Source organism: Nerophis lumbriciformis, linkage group LG13 (assembly GCF_033978685.3).
Source record: "Nerophis lumbriciformis linkage group LG13, RoL_Nlum_v2.1, whole genome shotgun sequence".
In the NCBI taxonomy this organism is placed as follows: domain Eukaryota; kingdom Metazoa; phylum Chordata; class Actinopteri; order Syngnathiformes; family Syngnathidae; genus Nerophis; species Nerophis lumbriciformis.
The window spans coordinates 5233427-5255280 of record NC_084560.2 but is presented as its reverse complement, the minus strand read 5'-3'; positions in this window follow the sequence as shown (position 1 = coordinate 5255280).

Sequence of the window (21854 nt, the reverse complement as noted above, 5' to 3'; positions counted from 1 at the left end):
TCTAGTAAGAAGTGAATAAGACCTAGTAAAAAGTGAATAAGACCTAGTAAGAAGTGAATAAGATCTAGTAAGAAGTGAATAAGACCGAGTAAGAAGTGAATAAGACCGAGTAAGAAGTGAATAAGACCGAGTATGAAGTGAATAAGACAAGGTAAGAAGTGTATAAGACCGAGTAAGGAGTGAATAAGACCTAGTAAGAAGTCAATAAGACCGAGTAGGAAGTGAATATGACAAGGTAAGAAGTGAATTTGGCAAGGTAAGAAGTGCATAAGATCTAGTAAGAAGTGAATAAGACCTAGTAAGAAGTGAATAAGGCATAGTAAGAAGTGAATAAGACCGAGTAAGGAGTGAATAAGACGGAATAACAAGTGAATAAGGCAGAGTATGAAGTGAATAAGATCTAGTAAGAAGTGAATAAGACCGAGTAAGAAGTGAATACGACCTAGTAAGGAGTGAATAAGATCTAGTAAGAAGTAATTAAGACCTAGTAAGAAGTGAATAAGACCTAGTAAGAAGTGAATAAGACCTAGTAAGAAGTGAATAAGACCTAGTAAGAAGTGAATAAGACCTAGTAAGAAGGTAATAAGACCTAGTAAGAAGTGAATACGACCTAGTAATAAGTGAATATGACTTATTAAGAAGTAATTAAGTCCTCGTAAGAAGTGAGTAGGTCCTAGTAAGAAGTGAATAAGATCTAGTAAATAGTGAGTAAGACCTAGTAATAAGTGAATATGACTTATTAAGAAGTAATTAAGTCCTACTGACAAGTGAGTAAGTCCTAGTAAGAAGTGACCAAGACATTGTCATGTCTGTGTAATCATGTTTTGTCTTAGTCATGTTTTGTTTAGTTTCTGGCTTTTCACTCCCTTGTCTTGTTTCCATGATTACCCATTAGTTTCACCTGTTCCACGTTTGGACTCATTGTGCACTCTTGTTTATCACCATAGCAACCCATTAGTTTTCACCTGTCACGTCACGCACCTGTTACACGTTTTGAGTCACGCACCTGTTTTCGTTAATCATGTCTGTAGTATTTAAGTTCATTGTTTTCAGTTTGTCTTTCTGGTGACATCTCCATATTTATGCTTCTGCACACTCTCCACACCCTTATGATCCTTGCTGCTCCACACCCTTATGATCCTTGCTGCTCTTTTTTCATGCCGGTTCCATGCCAAGTAAGTTTTTGTTTATTAAGCCCCAGTTAGTGTTTTTTGTTGTTCATAGTTTTTGCCTTTGTGCAAGTGTTTGGTTTCATAGTTTGTTCTCCGCCATTGTGCGCGCCTTTTGTTTACTCCCTTGTTTTGTATTTATAGTCTTTGAATAAAAAATGTATCTTCATTCCCGTCTCGCCCGAGCCAACTTTCCGTTGCATCACGGAAAAGCTAACACCCAAGACCAAGTCATGACAGACCTAGTAAGAAGTGAATATGACTTATTAAGAAGTGAATAAGATCTAGTAAGAAGTGAGTAAGTCCTAGTAAGAAGTGAATAAGATATTGTAAGAAGTGAGTAAGTCCTAGTAAGAAGTGAATAAGATCTTGTAAGAAGTGATTAAGATCTAGTAAGAAGTGAATAAGATCTAGTAAGAAGTGAGTAAGATCTAGTAAGAAGTGCATAAGATCTAGTAAGAAGTGAATAAGACCGAGTTGGAAGTGAATATGACAAGGTAAGAAGTGAATATGACAAGGTAAGAAGTGAATATGACAAGGTAAGAAGTGCATAAGATCTAGTAAGAAGTGAATATGACAAGGTAAGAAGTGAATAAGACCTAGTAAGAAGTGAGTAAGACCTAGTAAGAAGTGAATAAGACCTAGCAAGAAGTGAATAAGATCTAGTAAGAAGTGAATAAGACCGAGTAAGAAGTGAATAAGACCTACCAAGAAGTAATTAAGACCTAGTAAGAAGTGAATAAGACCTAGTAAGAAGTGAATAAGACCTAGTAAGAAGTGAATAAGATCTAGTAAGAAGTGAATAAGACCGAGTAAGAAGTGAATAAGACTGAGTAGGAAGTGAACATGACAAGGTAAGAAGTGAATAAGATCTAGTAAGAAGTGAGTGAGACCTAGTAAGAAGTGAATAAGACCTAGTAAGAAGTGAATAAGACCTAGTAAGAAGTGAATAAGACCTAGTAAGAAGTGAGTAAGACCTAGTAAGAAGTGAATAAGACTTAGTAAGAAGTGAATACGACCTAGTAAGAAGTGAATAAGACCTAGTAAGAAGTGAGTAAGACCTAGTAAGAAGTGAAAAAGATCTAGTAAGAAGTGAATAAGATCTAGTAAGAAGTGGATAAGACCTAGTAAGAAGTGAATAAGATCTAGTAAGAAGTGAATAAGACCTAGTAAGAAGTGAATAAGACCTAGCAAGAAGTGAATAAGATCTAGTAAGAAGTGAATAAGACCTAGTAAGAAGTGAATAAGACCTAGTAAGAAGTGAATAAGACCTAGCAAGAAGTGAATAAGATCTAGTAAGAAGTGAGTAAGACCTAGTAAGAAGTGAATACGACCTAGTAAGAAGTGAGTAAGACCTAGTAAGAAGTGAATAATATCTAGTAAGAAGTGAATAAGACCTAGCAAGAAGTGAATAAGATCTAGTAAGAAGTGAATAAGACCTAGTAAGAAGTGAGTACGTCCTAGTAAGAAGTGGATAAGATCTAGTAAGAAGTGAGTAAGACCTAGTAAGAAGTGAATAATATCTAGTAAGAAGTGAATAAGACCTAGTAAGAAGTGAGTACGTCCTAGTAAGAAGTGGATAAGATCTAGTAAGAAGTGAGTAAGACCTAGTAAGAAGTGAATAAGATCTAGTAAGAAGTGAATAAGATCTAGTAAGAAGTGAGTAAGACCTAGTAAGAAGTGAATAAGATCTAGTAAGAAGTGAATAAGATCTAGTAAGAAGTGAATAAGACCTAGTAAGAAGTGGATAAGACCTAGTAAGAAGTGAGTACGTCCTAGTAAGAAGTAGATAAGATCTAGTAAGAAGTGAGTAAGACCTAGTAAGAAGTGAATAAGACCTAGTAAGAAGTGAGTAAGTCCTAGTAAGAAGTGAATAATATCTAGTAAGAAGTGAATAAGACCTAGCAAGAAGTGAATAAGATCTAGTAAGAAGTGAATAAGACCTAGTAAGAAGTGAGTAAGTCCTAGTAAAAAGTGAGTAAGACCTAGTAAGAAGTGAATAAGACCTAGTAAGAAGTGAGTAAGTCCTAGTAAGAAGTGAATAAGATCTAGTAAGAAGTGAATAAGATCTAGTAAGAAGTGAATAAGACCTAGTAAGAAGTGAATAAGACCTAGCAAGAAGTGAATAAGATCTAGTAAGACGTGAATAAGACCTAGTAAGAAGTGAATACGACCTAGTAAGAAGTGAGTACGTCCTAGTAAGAAGTGGATAAGATCTAGTAAGAAGTGAGTAAGACCTAGTAAGAAGTGGATATGACTTATTAAGAAGTGAGTAAGACCTAGTAAGAAGTGAATAAGACTTAGTAAGAAGTGAATACGACCTAGTAAGAAGTGGATAAGATCTAGTAAGAAGTGAGTAAGACCTAGTAAGAAGTGAATAAGATCTAGTAAGAAGTGAGTAAGACCTAGTAAGAAGTGGATATGACTTATTAAGAAGTGAGTAAGACCTAGTAAGAAGTGAAAAAGATCTAGTAAGAAGTGAATAAGATCTAGTAAGAAGTGGATAAGACCTAGTAAGAAGTGAATAAGACCTAGTAAGAAGTGAGTACGTCCTAGTAAGAAGTGAATAAGATCTAGTAAGAAGTGAGTAAGACCTAGTAAGAAGTGAAAAAGATCTAGTAAGAAGTGAATAAGATCTAGTAAGAAGTGGATAAGACCTAGTAAGAAGTGAGTAAGTCCTAGTAAGAAGTGGATAAGACCTAGTAAGAAGTGAGTAAGTCCTAGTAAGAAGTGAATAAAGCACACACCACCTCCATGGTGATTGACTTGGACTCAATGCAGCCATTCCTGTTCACCCCAGTGATCTGTTGCCATGGAAACTGGCGTGCAACTCCATCCTGGAGGGTTCTTTTCTTTTCTTTTCTGTTGTTGTTATGTGCGGCTATTCTTCAATTTCATCCAACAACCCACCTGACTCCCTCCAACACATTGTCAACTGCAACCCTTGAGATCTTTCAGCAGCTTTGAACGTCTGTCGGAGCATCTCACTGTGGAGTTGGCTTATTCTCCCTGGGCTTGTGTGGGTTCTCTCTGGCGCACCTGTGTCCTCCCACACTGATATGATCATGAATCGTTAACAATTAGGGACGTGAGTGTGAGTGTGGTTTGTCCATCGGTGCCTTGCGATTGGCCAATAGGACGTGCCTCAAGTCGGCTGGGATAGGCTCCAGCTCAGATGTGACCCGATGGAGGACAAGAACCTTAGAACATGGACTCTTGGACGGATATAATCGCCCATATGATGGACCCACCATTCCTTTTCATTCCATTCTCATGTTTGGCTGATAATTCCATTCAGACTGATACAGTATACATACTGTACATGACTAACTCGTGTAATTGTTGAACAGTTTAAGAACAACGTTTCTCAAAGTGCAATTGCAAGAAATTTAGGGATTTCAACATCTACGGTCCATAATATCATCAAAAGGTTGAGAGAATCTGGAGAAATCACTGCACGTAAGCGGCATGGCCGGAAACCAACACTGAATGACCGTGACCTTCGATCCCTCAGACGGCACTGTATGAAAAACCGACATCAATCTCTAAAGGATATCACCACATGGGCTCAGGAGCACTTCAGAAAACCACTGTCAGTAACTACAGTTGGTCGCTACATCTGTACGTGCAAGTTAAACCTCTACTATGCAAAGTCACAGCCATTTATCAACAACACCCAGAAACACCGCCGGCTTCTCTGGGCCCGAGATCATCTAAAATGGACTCATGCAAAGTGGAAATGTGTTCTGTGGTCTGACGAGTACACATTTCAAATTGTTTTTGGAAATATTTGACATCGTGTCATCTGGACCAGAGGGGAAGCGAACCATCCAGACTGTTATCGACCCCAAGTTCAAAAGGCAGCATGTGTGATGGTATGGGGGTGTATTAGTGCCCAAGACATGGGTAACTTACACATCTGTGAAGGCACCATTAATGCTGAAAGGTACATACAGCTTTTGGAGCAACATATGTTGCTATCTAAGCGCCCCTGCTTATTTCAGCAAGACAATGCCAAGCCACATTCAGCACGTGTTACAACAGCGTGGCTTCGTAAAAAAAAGAGTGCGGGTACTTTCCTGGTCCGCCTGCAGTCCAGACCTGTCTCCCATTGAAAATGTGTGGCGCATTATGAAGCGTAAAATACGACAGCGGAGACCCCCGGACTGTTGAACGACCGAAGCTCTACATAAAACAAGAATGGGAAAGAATTCCTCTTTCAAAGCTTCAACAATTAGTTTCCTCAGTTCCCAATCGTTTATTGAGTGTTGTTAAAAGGAAAGGTGATGTAACACAGTGGTGAACATGCCCTTTCCCAACTACTTTGTCACGTGTTGCAGCCATGAAATTCTAAGTTAATTATTATTTGCAAAAAAAAATAAAGTTTATGAGTTTGAACATCAAATATGTTGTCTTTGTAGCATATTCAACTGAATATTTACATCTAACACAATTTCCCAACTCATATGGAAACGGGGTTTGTACAAACATGAATAACTCATGTACAGTATATATATATATATATATATATGAGACTAACTCATGTACAGCATACATACATGAATAACTCATGTACAATAAACTGTATATACATGACTAACTTATGTACAGTATACATACAGTACACCCTCATGTACAGTTACATACATGACTAATTCATGTAGAGTATACATACAGTACACACTCATGTACAGTATACATACATGACTAACTCATGTACAGTAAACATACAGTACACACTCATGTACAGTATACATATATACAGTACACACTCATGTACAGCATACATACATGAGTAACTCATGTACAGTATACATACATGACTAACTCATGTACAGTATATATTCACATGACTTACTCATGTACAGTATACATACAGTACACACTCATGTACAGTATGCATACAGTTTAAACTCATGTACAGTATATATATATATATATATACAGTACACACACTCATGTACAGTATACATACAGCAAAAACTCATGTAAAGTATACATACAGTACACACTCATGTACAGTATACACACTCATGTACAGTATACATACAGTAACAACTCATGTACAGTATACATACAGTACACACTCATGTACAGTATACATACAGTGCAAACTCATGTACAGTATGCATACAGTACACACTCATGTACAGTATACATACAGTTTAAACTCATGTACAGTATATATACAGTACACACACTCATGTACAGTATACATACAGTACACACTCATGTACAGTATACATACCGTACACACTCATGTACAGTATACACACTCATGTACCGTATACATACAGTACACACTCATGTACAGTGTACATACAGTACACACTCATGCACAGTATACACACTCATGTACAGTATACATACAGTATGCACACTCATTTACAGTATACACACTCATGTACAGTATACATACAGTACACACTCATGTACTGAATACATACAGTACACACTCATGTACAGTATACATACAATGCACACTCATGTACAGTATACATACAGTACACACACATTTACAGTATACATACAGTACACACTCATGTACAGTATACATACAGTACACACTCATGTACAGTATACATACAGTACACACTCATGTACAGCATACATAGAGTACAAACTCATGTACAGTATACATACAGTACACACTAATGTACAGTATACACACTCATGTACAGTATACATACAGTACACACTCACATACAGTATACATACATGACTAACTCATGTACAGCATACATACAGTACAAACTCATGTACAGCATACATAGAGTACACACTCATGTACAGTATACATACAGTACACACTCATGTACAGTATACACACTCACGTACAGTATACATACAGTACACACTAATGTACAGTATACACACTCATGTACAGTATACATACAGTACAGTATACATACAGTACACACTCATGTACAGTATACATACATGACTAACTCATGTACAGTATACATACAGTACAAACTCATGTACAGTATACATACAGTACACACTCATGTACAGTATACATACAGTACACACTCATGTACAGTATACATACAGTACAAACTCATGTACAGTATACATACAGTACACACTCATGTACAGTATACATACAGTACACACTCATGTACAGTAAACATACATGATATTTAGAAAGGTGCTGAGCATAAATGCTACAAAATAAAAGTAAAGTTTTGTTTTGATGAAAGTTTACCAGCAACAAGGTCAAAGGTCGTCTGTCTTGATTGTTGCTGATGAATCATTTCCTTAATGAGTAATTAATCCCCTCGTGTTTACTCCTCCTCTCATCTGCATGATCAAGCACCATAACGCCTACAAAATAAAGTGCAGCTTCTTCATTTTTGATCTTCCAGAATATATGAAGCCCTAATTAGCCGGACCACATCTCTGTTCAGTCAATTAACTTATACATATTTAACTTATACATGTTTAACTTATACATGTTTAACTTATGCATGTTTAACTTATGCATGTTTAACTTATACATGTTTAACTTATACATGTTTAACTTATGCATGTTTAACTTATACATGCTTAACTTATACCTGTTTAACGTATACATGCTTAACTTATACATGTTTAACTTATACATGCTTAAATTATACATGTTTAACTTATACATATTTAACTTATACAAGTTTAACTTATACATGTTTAACTTATACATGTTTAACTTATGCATGTTTAACTTATACATGCTTAACTTATGCATGTTTAACTTATACATGCTTAACTTAAACATGTTTAACTTATACATGCTTAACTTATACATGTTTAACTTATACATATTTAACTTATACAAGTTTAACTTATGCATGTTTAACTTATGCATGTTTAACTTATACATGTTTAACTTATACATGCTTAACTTAAACATGTTTAACTTATACATGTTTAACTTATACATGCTTAACTTATACCTGTTTAACGTATACATGTTTAACTTATACATGCTTAACATATACATGTTTAACTTATGCATGTTTAACTTATACATGTTTAACTTATACATGTTTAACTTATGCATGTTTAACTTATACATGCTTAACTTATACCTGTTTAACGTATACATGCTTAACTTATACATGTTTAACTTATACATGCTTAAATTATACATGTTTAACTTATACATGTTTAACTTATACATGTTTAACTTATACATGCTTAACTTATACCTGTTTAACGTATACATGCTTAACTTATACATGTTTAACTTATACATGTTTAACTTATACATGTTTAACTTATGCATGTTTAACTTATACATGCTTAACTTATACCTGTTTAACGTATACATGCTTTACTTATACATGTTTAACTTATACATGCTTAAATTATACATGTTTAACTTATACATGTTTAACTTATACATGTTTAACTTATGCATGTTTAACTTATACATGCTTAACTTATACCTGTTTAACGTATACATGCTTAACTTATACATGTTTAAGTTATACATGTTTAACTTATGCATGTTTAACTTATACATGTTTAACTTATACATGTTTAACTTATACATGCTTAACTTATGCATGTTTAACTTATACATGTTTAACTTATACATGTTTAACTTATACATGTTTAACTTATGCATGTTTAACTTATACATGTTTAACTTATACATGTTTAACTTATACATGCTTAACTTATACATGTTTAACTTATACATGCCATATAAAATGAAGTGGCGGGTCATATAAAATGAAGTGGCGGGTCATTTAAAATGATTTGGCAGGTCATATAAAATGAAGTGACGGGTCAGATAAAATGAAGTGGCGGGTCATATAAAATGAAGTGGCGGGTCATTTAAAATGAAGTGGCAGGTCATATAAAATGAAGTGACGGGTCAGATAAAATGACGTGGCGGGTCATGTAAAATGAAGTGGCAGGTCATATAAAATGAAGTGACGGGTCGGATAAAATGAAGTGGCGGGTCATATAAAATGAAGTGGCGGGTCATTTAAAATGAAGTGGCGGGTCATATAAAATGAAGTGACGGGTCATATAAAATGAAGTGACAGGTCATATAAAATGATGTGGCGGGTCATGTAAAATGAAGTGGCAGGTCATATGAAATGAAGTGACGGGTCATATAAAATGAAGTTGCGGGTCATATAAAATGAAGTGGCAGGTCATATAAAATGAAGTGGCGGGTCATATAAAATGAAGTGGAGGGTCATATAAAATGATGTGGCAGGTCATATAAAATGAGGTGGAAGGTCATGTAAAATGAAGTGGCGGGTCATATAAAATGAAGTGGCGGGTCATATAAAATGAAGTGGCGGGTCATATAAAATGAAGTGGCGGGTCATATAAAATGAAGTGGCAGGTCATATAAAATGATGTGGCGGGTCATATGAAATGAAGTGGCGGGTCATTTAAAATGAAGTGGCAGGTCATTTAAAATGAAATGGCAGGTCATATAAAATGAAGTGGCGGGTCATATAAAATGAAGTGACGGGTCATATAAAATGAAGTGGCAGGTCATATAAAATGAAGTGGCAGGTCATATAAAATGATGTGGCGGGTCATATGAAATGAAGTGGCGGGTCATTTAAAATGAAGTGGCAGGTCATTTAAAATGAAATGGCAGGTCATATAAAATGAAGTGGCGGGTCATATAAAATGAAGTGACGGGTCATATAAAATGAAGTGGCGGGTCATATAAAATGAAGTGGCAGGTCATATAAAATGATGTGGCGGGTCATATAAAATGAAGTGGCGGGTCATATAAAATGAAGTGGCGGGTCATATAAAATGAAGTGGCGGGTCATATAAAATGAAGTGGCGGGTCATTTAAAATGAAGTGGCAGGTCATATAAAATGAAGTGGAGGGTCATATAAAATGAGGTGGAAGGTCATATAAAATGAAGTGGCAGGCCATGTAAAATGAAGTGGCGGGTCATATAAAATGAAGTGGTGTGTCATTTAAAATGAAGTGGCGGGTCATATAAAATGATGTGGCATGTCATATAAAATGAAGTGGCGGGTATATAAAATGAAGTGGCGGGTGATATAAAATGATGTGGCGGGTCATATAAAATGATGTGGTGGGTCATATAAAATGAAGTTGCGGGTCATATAAAATGATTGGTGGGTCATATAAATTGAAGTGGCGGGTCATATAAAATGATGTGGAGGGTCATATAAAATGAAGTGGCAGGCCATATAAAATGTTGTGGCAAGTCATATAAAATGATGTGGAGGGTCATATAAAATGATGTGGCAGGCCATGTAAAATGAAGTGGCGGGTCATTTAAAATGAAGTGGCGGGTCATATGAAATGAAGTGACGGGTCATATAAAATGAAGTGACAGGTCACATAAAATGATGTGGCGGGTCATGTAAAATGAAGTGGCGGGTCATATGAAATGAAGTGACGGGTCATATAAAATGAAGTTGCGGGTCATATAAAATGATGTGGTGGGTCATATAAATTGTAGTGGCGGGTCATATAAAATGATGTGGAGGGTCATATAAAATGAAGTGGCAGGCCATATAAAATGTTGTGGCAAGTCATATAAAATGATGTGGAGGGTCATATAAAATGATGTGGCAGGCCATATAAAATGAAGTGGCGGGTCATTTAAAATGAAGTGGCGGGTCATATGAAATGAAGTGACGGGTCATATAAAATGAAGTGACAGGTCACATAAAATGATGTGGCGGGTCATGTAAAATGAAGTGGCAGGTCATATGAAATGAAGTGACGGGTCATATAAAATGAAGTTGCGGGTCATATAAAATGAAGTGGCGGGTCATATAAAATGAAGTGGCGGGTCATATAAAATGAAGTGGCGGGTCATATAAAATGAAGAGGCAGGTCATATAAAATGAAGTGGCAGGTCATATAAAATGATGTGGCGGGTCATATAAAATTAAGTGACGGGTCATATAAAATGAAGTGGCGGGTCATATAAAATTAAGTGGCAGGTCAGATAAAATGATGTGGCGGGTCATATAAAATGAAGTGGCGGGTCATATAAAATGAAGTGGCGGGTCATATAAAATGATGTGGTGGGTCATTTAAAATGATGTGGCGGGTCAAATAAAATGAAGTGGCAGGTCATATAAAATGAAGTGGCGGGTCATATAAAAAGAAGTGGCGGGTCATATAAAATGAAGTGGTGGGTCATTTTAAATGATGTGGTGGGTCATATAAAATGAAGTGGCGGGTCATATAAAATGAAGTTGCGGGTCATATAAAATGAAGTGGCAAGTCATATAAAATGATGTGGCGGGTCATATAAAATGAAGTGACGGGTCATATAAAATGAAGTGGCGGGTCATATAAAATGAAGTGGCGGGTCATATAAAATGAAGTGGCGGGTCATTTAAAATGAAGTGGCAGGTCATATAAAATGAAGTGGCGGGTCATGTAAAATGAAGTGGCGGGTCATATAAAATGATGTGGTGGGTCATATAAAATGAAGTGGCGGGTCATATAAAATGAAGCGGTGGGTCATTTAAAATGATGTGGCGGGTCAAATAAAATGAAGTGGCGGGTCATATAAAATGAAGTGGCGGGTCATATAAAAAGAAGTGGCGGGTCATATAAAATGAAGTGGTGTGTCATTTAAAATGATGTGGCGGGTCATATAAAATGATGTGGCGGGTCATATAAAATGAAGTGACGGGTCATATAAAATGAAGTGGCGGGTCATATAAAATGAAGTGGCGGGTCATATAAAATGAAGTGGCGGGTCATTTAAAATGAAGTGGCGGGTCATATAAAATGAAGTGGCGGGTGATATAAAATGATGTGGCGGGTCATATAAAATGAAGTGACGGGTCATATAAAATGAAGTGGCGGGTCATATAAAATGAAGTGGCGGGTCATATAAAATGATGTGGCGGGTATATAAAATGATGTGGCGGGTGATATAAAATGATGTGGCGGGTCATATAAAATGAAGTGGTGGGTCATATAAAATGAAGTGGCGGGTCATATAAAATTAAGTGGCGGGTCATATAAAATGATGTGGTGGGTCATATAAAATGAAGTGGCGGGTCATATAAAATGATGTGGCGGGTCATATAAAATGATGTGGCGGGTCATATAAAATGAAGTGGCGGGTCAAATAAAATGAAGTGGCGGGTCATATAAAATGATGTGGAGGGTCATTTAAAATGATGTGGCGGGTCATATAAAATGACGTGGTGGGTCATATAAAATGAAGTGGCGGGTCATATAAAATGATGTGGCGGGTCATATAAAATGATGTGGCGGGTCATATAAAATGAAGTGGCGGGTCAAATAAAATGAAGTGGCGGGTCATATAAAATGATGTGGAGGGTCATGTAAAATGAAGTGGCAGGTCATATAAAATGAAGTGGTGGGTCATATAAAATGACGTGGCGGGTCATATAAAATGAAGTGGCGGGTCATATAAAATGAAGTGGCGGGTCATATAAAATGAAGTGGCGGGTCATATAAAATGATGTGGCGGGTCATATAAAATGAAGTGGCGGGTCAAATAAAATGAAGTGGCGGGTCATATAAAATGATGTGGTGGGTCATTTAAAATGATGTGGCGGGTCATATAAAATGATGTGGTGGGTCATATAAAATGAAGTGGCGGGTCATATAAAATGACGTGGTGTGTCATTTAAAATGAAGTGGCGGGTCATATAAAATGAAGTGGCAGGTCATATAAAATGAAGTGGCGGGTATATAAAATGATGTGGCGGGTGATATAAAATGATGTGGCGGGTCATATAAAATGAAGTGGTGGGTCATATAAAATGAAGTGGTGGGTCATATAAAATGAAGTTGCGGGTCATATAAAATGATGTGGCGGGTCATATAAAATGAAGTGGTGGGTCATATAAAATGAAGTTGCGGGTCATATAAAATGATGTGGTGGGTCATATAAATTGATGTGGCGGGTCATATAAAATGACATGGCGGGTCATTTAAAATGAAGTGGTGGGTCATATAAAATGACTTGTTGGGCCATATTTGACCCTGGTCCTTGAGTTGGACACCTGTGGACATCATGTACAGTGTACATTTACATTACCGTATTTTCCGCACCATAAGGCGCCCTGGGTTATAAGCCGCGCCTTCAATGAACGGCATATTTCAAAACTTTGTCCACCTATAAGCCGCCCCGTGTTGTAAGCCGCATCTAACTGCGCTAAAGGAATGTCAAAAAAACAGTCAAATAGGTCAGTCAAACTTTAATAATATATTAAAACCAGCGTGATGTGGGCGCGCATGGAGTCGTATATCAACATGGACGGAGCTGCGTGAAAAAAGCCACCCGGCCTCTTCGCGTAAACTTAAACTTACCTTAACCACTCGCTCATCTTTTCTTCATCCATCCCTTCGAGTTAGCTTTTATGATGACGCCGGCTGGAAAGGTCTCTTTTGGCAAGGTCTTCCTTTTGAATATCACCATGGGTGGAAGTTTCTGGCCATTAGCATGGCAAGCTAGAACCACAGTGTTGGATGACTTCTCATTCCCTGTGGTGCGAATATTCACCGTACGTGCTCCCGTTGTATCCACAGTGCGGTTCACAGGAATATCAGTTGCTGTGAAATAGTAATCCGTGTGCGGATGGAGAGATTGCGTCTTTTCATGAACCGGATCCCTGACGCTTAGTAGGAGCCACTTTGTGGTCTTTACAGATGTAAACACACAAAGGAAATGAAACGTACGGTAATATCCGCGCGCTTTTTCTTCCTCTACGCGGGCGGGTGGTTGCTTACAGTAGAAGAAGAAGCGCTTCCTGTTCTACCGGGAAAAAAGATGGCGGCTGTTTACCGTAGTTACGAGACCGAAACTTTATGAAAATGAATCTTAATATTAATCCATATATAAAGCGCACCGGGTTATAAGGCGCACTGTCAGCTTTTGAGAAAATGTGTGGTTTTTAGGTGCGCCTTATAGTGCGGAAAATACGGTACATGTACAGTTTACATTTAGTGCTACATTCTTGTAATAAAAGTAGAGTTTTCACAATATTAGACAGAAGTGAATGAAGAACTAAAACAAGATCTTATTCTCCTTTGATTGAGAAGAACATTTCCAACATTTCAGATTAATCACTTCTTTGAATTTGGATTCATCATAATTAATCACAAGTTATTACTCGCTTGCATAATTGCATTAAAGTACTTTATATGTTGTGTTTATTATATAATGACAATATTGTCATTAAAGTACATTATATGTTGTTTAATGACAATATTGTTATTCATAATAAAGTACAATGTATATATAGTTGATGTTCATGCTCGTCATTGAGAGGATTGTGATGAAGACATATTTGACAAAAGTGCATCTCTACTGACATCGTGTGGTCATTATAGTAAATTGCACCTCATAGAAAAATGACGTATGTTGATTTCAATGAGTATCAAATATCAATGTAATACATTTTAAATACTTTGAGTATTGTTATATATATATATATATATATATATATATATATATATATATATATATATATATATATATATATATATATATATATATATTGGGTTAAATGAGTAGTGTTATTATCTGTGTTAATAATGTCAAGTAGAACATGTTAAAGACTGTTTAAAGGTAAATATTTCTGCTGGAAACATCATCTACACATGTACATATTTACACAGATTATTTACTGTACATACTGTACACACTACACACTGTACGTCACCTGGACAATCAATCACCTATGACGTCACTAGATGTGACGCAAGTGATTTTAAAAACAATGCCGTACTGAAACATTCCTATAGTGACCACAAGATGGCAGTGTTCACCAGGCATTACATTACTTGTTCACCATGTAATAAAGTACTTGTTTATTAAGTGATACATTACTTGTTTATTTAGTAATACAGTACATGTTCACCATGTAATGTATTACTTTTTTTTATCAAGTAATACATGACTTGTTCATCATGTAATGTGTTAATGAATTATTATTATTATCATAATGTAATGTATTACTTGTTTATTTAGTACTTATGTATCAAGTACTTATTTATCAAATAATGCATTACTTGTTCACTATGTAATTTAATACTTGTTAATCATGTAATGCATTACTTGTTTATTAAGTAATAAATTATTTGTTACAATACTTGTTTACCCAGTAATATAGTACTTGTTTACCCAGTAATCAATTACTTGTTTACCCAGTAATATACTACTTACTGTGAGGAATATCTTCAAGTATTAACGACACAAGATCTCGTCACACTCCGACTTGTTATTTTAGCTTTTGTCTTTTCACTTTCTGCTTTTTCTGCTCAGTTGATGATGGATTATTACTGTCATGTGCTGAGAGAACATTGGATGGATGGAAGGATGAACACATCCATATGAGGATGATGGATGCATAGATAGATAGATGGATGTATGTATGGATGGACAGAAGGACAGACAGACGGAATGATGGACACATCAACAGATAGGTGGATATAAGGATGGATGATTGGCCGATGGTTGGATGGAAAGACGGACTGATGGAAGGATGAACACATCCATATAAGGATGATGGATGTATAGTTGGTTGGATGGATTGAAAGATAGATGGATGGACAGATGGAAGGACAAACACACCAATAAATGGATGGATGGATGGAAGGTTAGATGACTGGAAGGATGAATACATCCATATAAGGATGATGGATGTATAGTTGGTTGGATGAATTCATTGATAGATAGATGGATGGGCAGATGGAAGGATGAACACACCAATAAATGGATGGATGGATGGAAGGATGAACACATCCATATAAGGATGATGGATGTATAGATAGATAGATGGATGGATGGATGGATGGATGGATGACAGATGGAAGTACAAACACACCAATAAATGGATGGATGGAAGGTTAGATGGCTGGAAAGATGAACACATCCATAAAATGATGATGGATGTATACTGTAGACGATTGGATGGATTAATAGATGGATGGATGGACAGAAGGACAGACTGATGGAATGATGGACACATCAACAGATGGATGGATGGATGACAGATGGAAGGACAAACACACCAATAAATGGATGGATGGATGGATGGATGGAAGGTTAGACGGCTGGAATGATGAAGACATCCATAAAATGATGATGGATGTATACTGTAGACGGTTGGATGGACTGATAGATAGATAGATGGAAGGGCGGACACACCAATACATGGATGGATGGAAGGTTAGACGGATGGAAGGATGAACACATCCATATGAGGATGATGGATGCATAGATGGTTGGATGCATTGCTAGATAGATGGATGCATAGATGGGTGGACAGAAGGACAGACCGATGGTATGATGGACACATCAACAGATAGGTGGATATAAGGATGGATGATTGATCGACGGTTGGATGGAAAGAAGGACTGATGGAAGGATGGACACATCCATATAAGGATGATGGATGTATAGTTGGTTGGATGGATTGAAAGATAGATGGATGGGCAGATGGAAGGACAAACACACCAATAAATGGATGGATGGACGGAAGGTTAGATGGCTGGAAAGATGAAGACATCCATATAAGGATGACGGATGTATAGTTGGTTGGATGAATTGATTGATAGATAGATGGATGGGCAGATGGAAGGATGAACACACCAATAAATGGATGGATGGATGGAAGGTCAGACATATGGAAGGATGAACACATCCATATAAGGATGATGGATGTATAGATAGATAGATAGATGGATGGATAGATGGATAGATAGATGGAAGGATGAACACACCAGTAAATGGATGGATGGATGGATGGAAGGTTAGACGGCTGGAAAGATGAACACATCCATAAAATGATGATGGATGTATACTGTAGATGGTTGGATGGATTAATAGATAGATAGATGGATGGATGGACAGAAGGACAGACTGATGGAATGATGGACACATCAACAGACGGATGGATGGATGGATGGATGGATGGATGGATGGATGGATGACAGATGGAAGGACAAACACACCAATAAATGGATGGATGGATGGAAGGTTAGACGGCTGGAAGGATGAAGACATCCATATAAGGATGATGGATGTATAGATAGATAGATAGATAGATGGATGGATGACAGGTGGAAGGACAAACACACCAATAAATGGATGGATGGATGGAAGGTTAGACGGCTGGAAGGATGAACACATCCATATAAGGATGATGGATGTATAGATAGATAGATAGATGGATGGATGGATGGATGACAGATGGAAGGACAAACACACCAATAAATGGATGGATGGATGGAAGGTTAGACGGCTGGAAAGATGAACACATCCATAAAGTGATGATGGATGTATACTGTAGATGGTTGGATGGATTAATAGATAGATAGATGGATGGATGGATGGATGGACAGAAGGACAGACTGATTGAATGATGGACACATCAACAGATGGATGTATGGATGGATGGCTGGATGACAGATGGAAGGACAAACACATCAATAAATGGATGGATGGATGGAAGGTTGGACGGCTGGAAGGATGAAGACATCGATATAAGGATGATGGATGTATAGTTGGTTGGATGAATTGATTGATAGATAGATGGATGGGCAGATGGAAGGATGAACACACCAATAAATGGATGGATAGATGGAAGGTTAGACGGATGGAAGGATGAACACATCCATATAAGGATGATGGATGTATAGATGTTGGATGAATAGATAGATGGATGGATGATGGATGGATGGAGAGATAGATGGATGGACAGAGAGATAGATAGGTGGATATAAGGATGGATGATTGATCGATGGTTGGATGGAAAGACGGACTGATGGAAGGATGAACACATCCATATAAGGATGATGGATGTATAGATGTTGGATGAATTGATAAATGGATGGATGGACAGAGATATACACCGATTAAATGATGGACACATCAACAGATAGAAGGATATAAGGATGGATGATTGATCAAGGGTTGGATGGAAAGACAGAGTGATGGAAGGATGAACACATCCATATAAGTATGATTGATGTATAGTTGGTTGGATGGATTGATAGATAGATAGATAGATACAAACCCTGTTTCCATATGAGTTGGGAAATTGTGTTAGATGTAAATATAAACGGAATACAATGATTTGCAAATCATTTTCAAGCCATATTCAGTTGAATATGCTACAAAGACAACATATTTGATGTTCAAACTCATAAACTTTATTTTTTATTTTTTTGCAAATAATAATTAACTTAGAATTTCATGGCTGCAACACGTGACAAAGTAGTTGGGAAAGGGCATGTTCACCACTGTGTTACATGGCCTTTCCTTTTAACAACACTCAGTAAAGGTTTGGGAACTGAGGAGACACATTTTTGAAGCTTCTCAGGTGGAATTCTTTCCCATTCTTGCTTGATGTACAGCTTAAGTTGTTCAACAGTCCGGGGGTCTCCGTTGTGCTATTTTAGGCCTCATAATGCGCCACACTTTTTCAATGGGAGACAGGTCTGGACTACAGGCAGGCCAGTCTAGTACCCGCACTCTTTTACTATGAAGCCACGTTGATGTAACACGTGGCTTGGCATTGTCTTGCTGAAATAAGCAGGGGCGTCCATGGTAACGTTGCTTGGATGGCAACATATGTTGCTCCAAAACCTGTATGTACCTTTCAGCATTAATGGTGCCTTCACAGATGTGTAAGTTACCCATGTCTTGGGCACTAATACACCCCCATACCATCACACATGCTGCCTTTTACACTTTGCGCCTATAACAATCCAGATGGTTCTTTTTCTCTTTGGTTCGGAGGACACGACATCCACAGTTTCCAAAAACAATTTGAAATGTGGACTCGTCAGACCACAGAACACTTTTCCACTTTGTATCAGTCCATCTTAGATGAGCTCAGGCCCAGCGAAGCTGACGGCGTTTCTGGGTGTTGTTGATAAACGGTTTTCGCTTTGCATAGGATAGTTTTAACTTGCACTTACAGATGTAGCGACCAACTGTAGTTACTGACAGTGGGTTTCTGAAGTGTTCCTGAGCCCATGTGGTGATATCCTTTACACACTGATGTCGCTTGTTGATGCAGTACAGCCTGAAGGATGGAAGGTCACGGGCTTAGCTGCTTACGTGCAGTGATTTCTCCACATTCTCTGAACCCTTTGATGATATTACGGAGCGTAGATGTTGAAATCCCTAAATCCCTTGCAATAGCTGCTTGAGAAAGGTTTTTCTTAAACTGTTCAACAATTTGCTCAGGCATTTGTTGACAAAGTGGTGACCCTCGCCCCATCCTTGTTTGTGAATGACTGAGCATTTCATGGAATCTACTTGTATACCCAATCATGGCACCCACCTGTTCCCAATTAGCCTGCACACCTGTGGGATGTTCCAAATAAGTGTTTGATGAGCATTCCTCAACTTTATCAGTATTTATTGCCACCTTTCCCAACTTCTTTGTCACATGTTGCTGGCATCAAATTCTAAAGTTAATGATTATTTGCAAAAAAACAAATAAAGTTTATGAGTTTGAACATCAAATATGTTGTCTTTGTAGCATATTCAACTGAATATGGGTTGAAAATGATTTATTCCGTTTATATTTACATCTAACACAATTTCCCAACTCATATGGAAACAGGGTTTGTAGTAGATAGATAGATGGATGGATGGACAGAGATATAGACCAATTAAATGATGGACACATCAACAGACAGATGGCTATAAGGATGGATGGAAGGATGATTTGTAGATGAATACATGGCTGGATGGATGGACAGACGGAAGGAAGAATGGACATTAGAGTTAGTAACAGATAGATGGACAGACGGAAGGAAGAATGGACATTAGAGTTAGTAACAGATAGATGGACAGATGGAAGGAAGAATGGACATTAGAGTTAGTAACAGATAGATGGACAGACGGAAGGAAGAATGGACATTAGAGTTAGTAACAGATAGATGGACAGACGGAAGGAAGAATGGACATTAGAGTTAGTAACAGATAGATGGACGGACCAAACAAAGGACAACGAGAGACTGACAGATGGATGGATGGACTGAAAGACAGTTGGATGGAGAGTTAGATGAGAAGATGGATGGACAGATAGCCATCATCCAGCTGAGGATGGTGTGTGAAGGTGTTCTAGGTTGTCTTCAGGTGGTCCCAGAGAAGAGTTCCTGGTGCACACTGTGTAACATTGATGTGTGAATGATAGATGGCAGTAATCGGGTGTTGACACAGCAGAATATTCATCCATCCATCCATCCATCCATCATTCATTCTTCTTCTTAGTCTTCTACCTTCTGATTGGCCTGCCAAGTGCTGACTACTTCCTGTCCTGTGTCCATGTTGACAAGACCAGCGAGCAGGCAGCAGAGACCAGGTGAGGTGGTCTCGGAGTGAGCATGTAAATTATTAAGACCACCAGTGACCCCTACTGTCTTGCAGCGCTCTGACGGCTGGCAGGTGGACTCAGCACTCATTAGTGGCTGGGAGCCGGTCTCCTTGTGAGATCACAGCAGGGAAGTGATGGCCCGGGTCTCTCCCGGCCTTCAACCAGACTCTGCCAGACTCTCCCTGGAAGCTCATTAGTCCGTGCACTGATGCATAAGAGCTCGTCATTAGCGCCATTTTTTTTTTTTTGGCTCTGCCGTATTTAATCTCAATTCCCCTCCCCCGACACCTTGTCTGATCCTGAAGACCAGTGGCAGCCCCGCTCTGAAGAAAAGATGTCCAGAGTCTGGACTCACGGTTGTGTTAGCAGTCCTTTAATACGCTGGGATGAAGACGCCATGTGTCCATGTCAAGTCCTTGGAATGAGTCCACATATAGTTTAGTCAAGTCCTTGGAATGAGTCCACATATAGTTTAGTCAAGTCTTTGGAATGAGTCCACATATAGTTTAGTCAAGTCCTTGGAATGAGTCCACAAATAGTTTAGTCAAATCCTTTGAATGAGTCCACATATAGTTTAGTCAAGTCCTTCGAATGAGGCCACATATAGTTTTGTCAAGTCCTTGGAATGAGTCCACATATAGTTTAGTCAAGTCCTTGGAATGAGTCCACAAATAGTTTAGTCAAATCCTTTGAATGAGTCCACATATAGTTTAGTCAAGTCCTTCGAATGAGTCCACATATAGTTTTGTCAAGTCCTTGGAATGAGTCCACATATAGTTTAGTCAAGTCCTTGGAATGAGTCCACATATTGTTAGGCAAGTCCTTGGAATGAGTCCACATATAGTTTAGTCAAGTCCTTGGAATGAGTCCACATATAGTTTAGTCAAGTCCTTGGAATGAGTCCACGTATAGTTTAGTCAAGTCCTTTTAATAAGTCCACATATAGTTTAGTCAAGTCCTTGGAATGAGTCCACATAAAGTTTAGTCAAGTCCTTGGAATGAGTCCACATATAGTTTAGTCAAGTCCTTGGAATCATTCCACATATAGTTTAGTCAAGTCCTTGGAATGAGTCCACATATAGTTTAGTCAAGTCCTTGGAATGAGTCCACATATAGTTTAGTCAAGTCCTCGGAATGAGTCCACATATAGTTTAGTCAAGTCCTTGGAACGAGTCCACGTATAGTTTAGTCAAGTCCTTGGAATGAGTCCACATATAGTTTAGTCAAGTCCTTGGAAAGAGTCCACATATAGTTTAGTCAAGTCCTTGGAATGAGTCCACATGTAGTTTAGTCAAGTCCTTGGAAAGAGTCAACATATAGTTTAGCCAAGTCCTTGGAATGAGT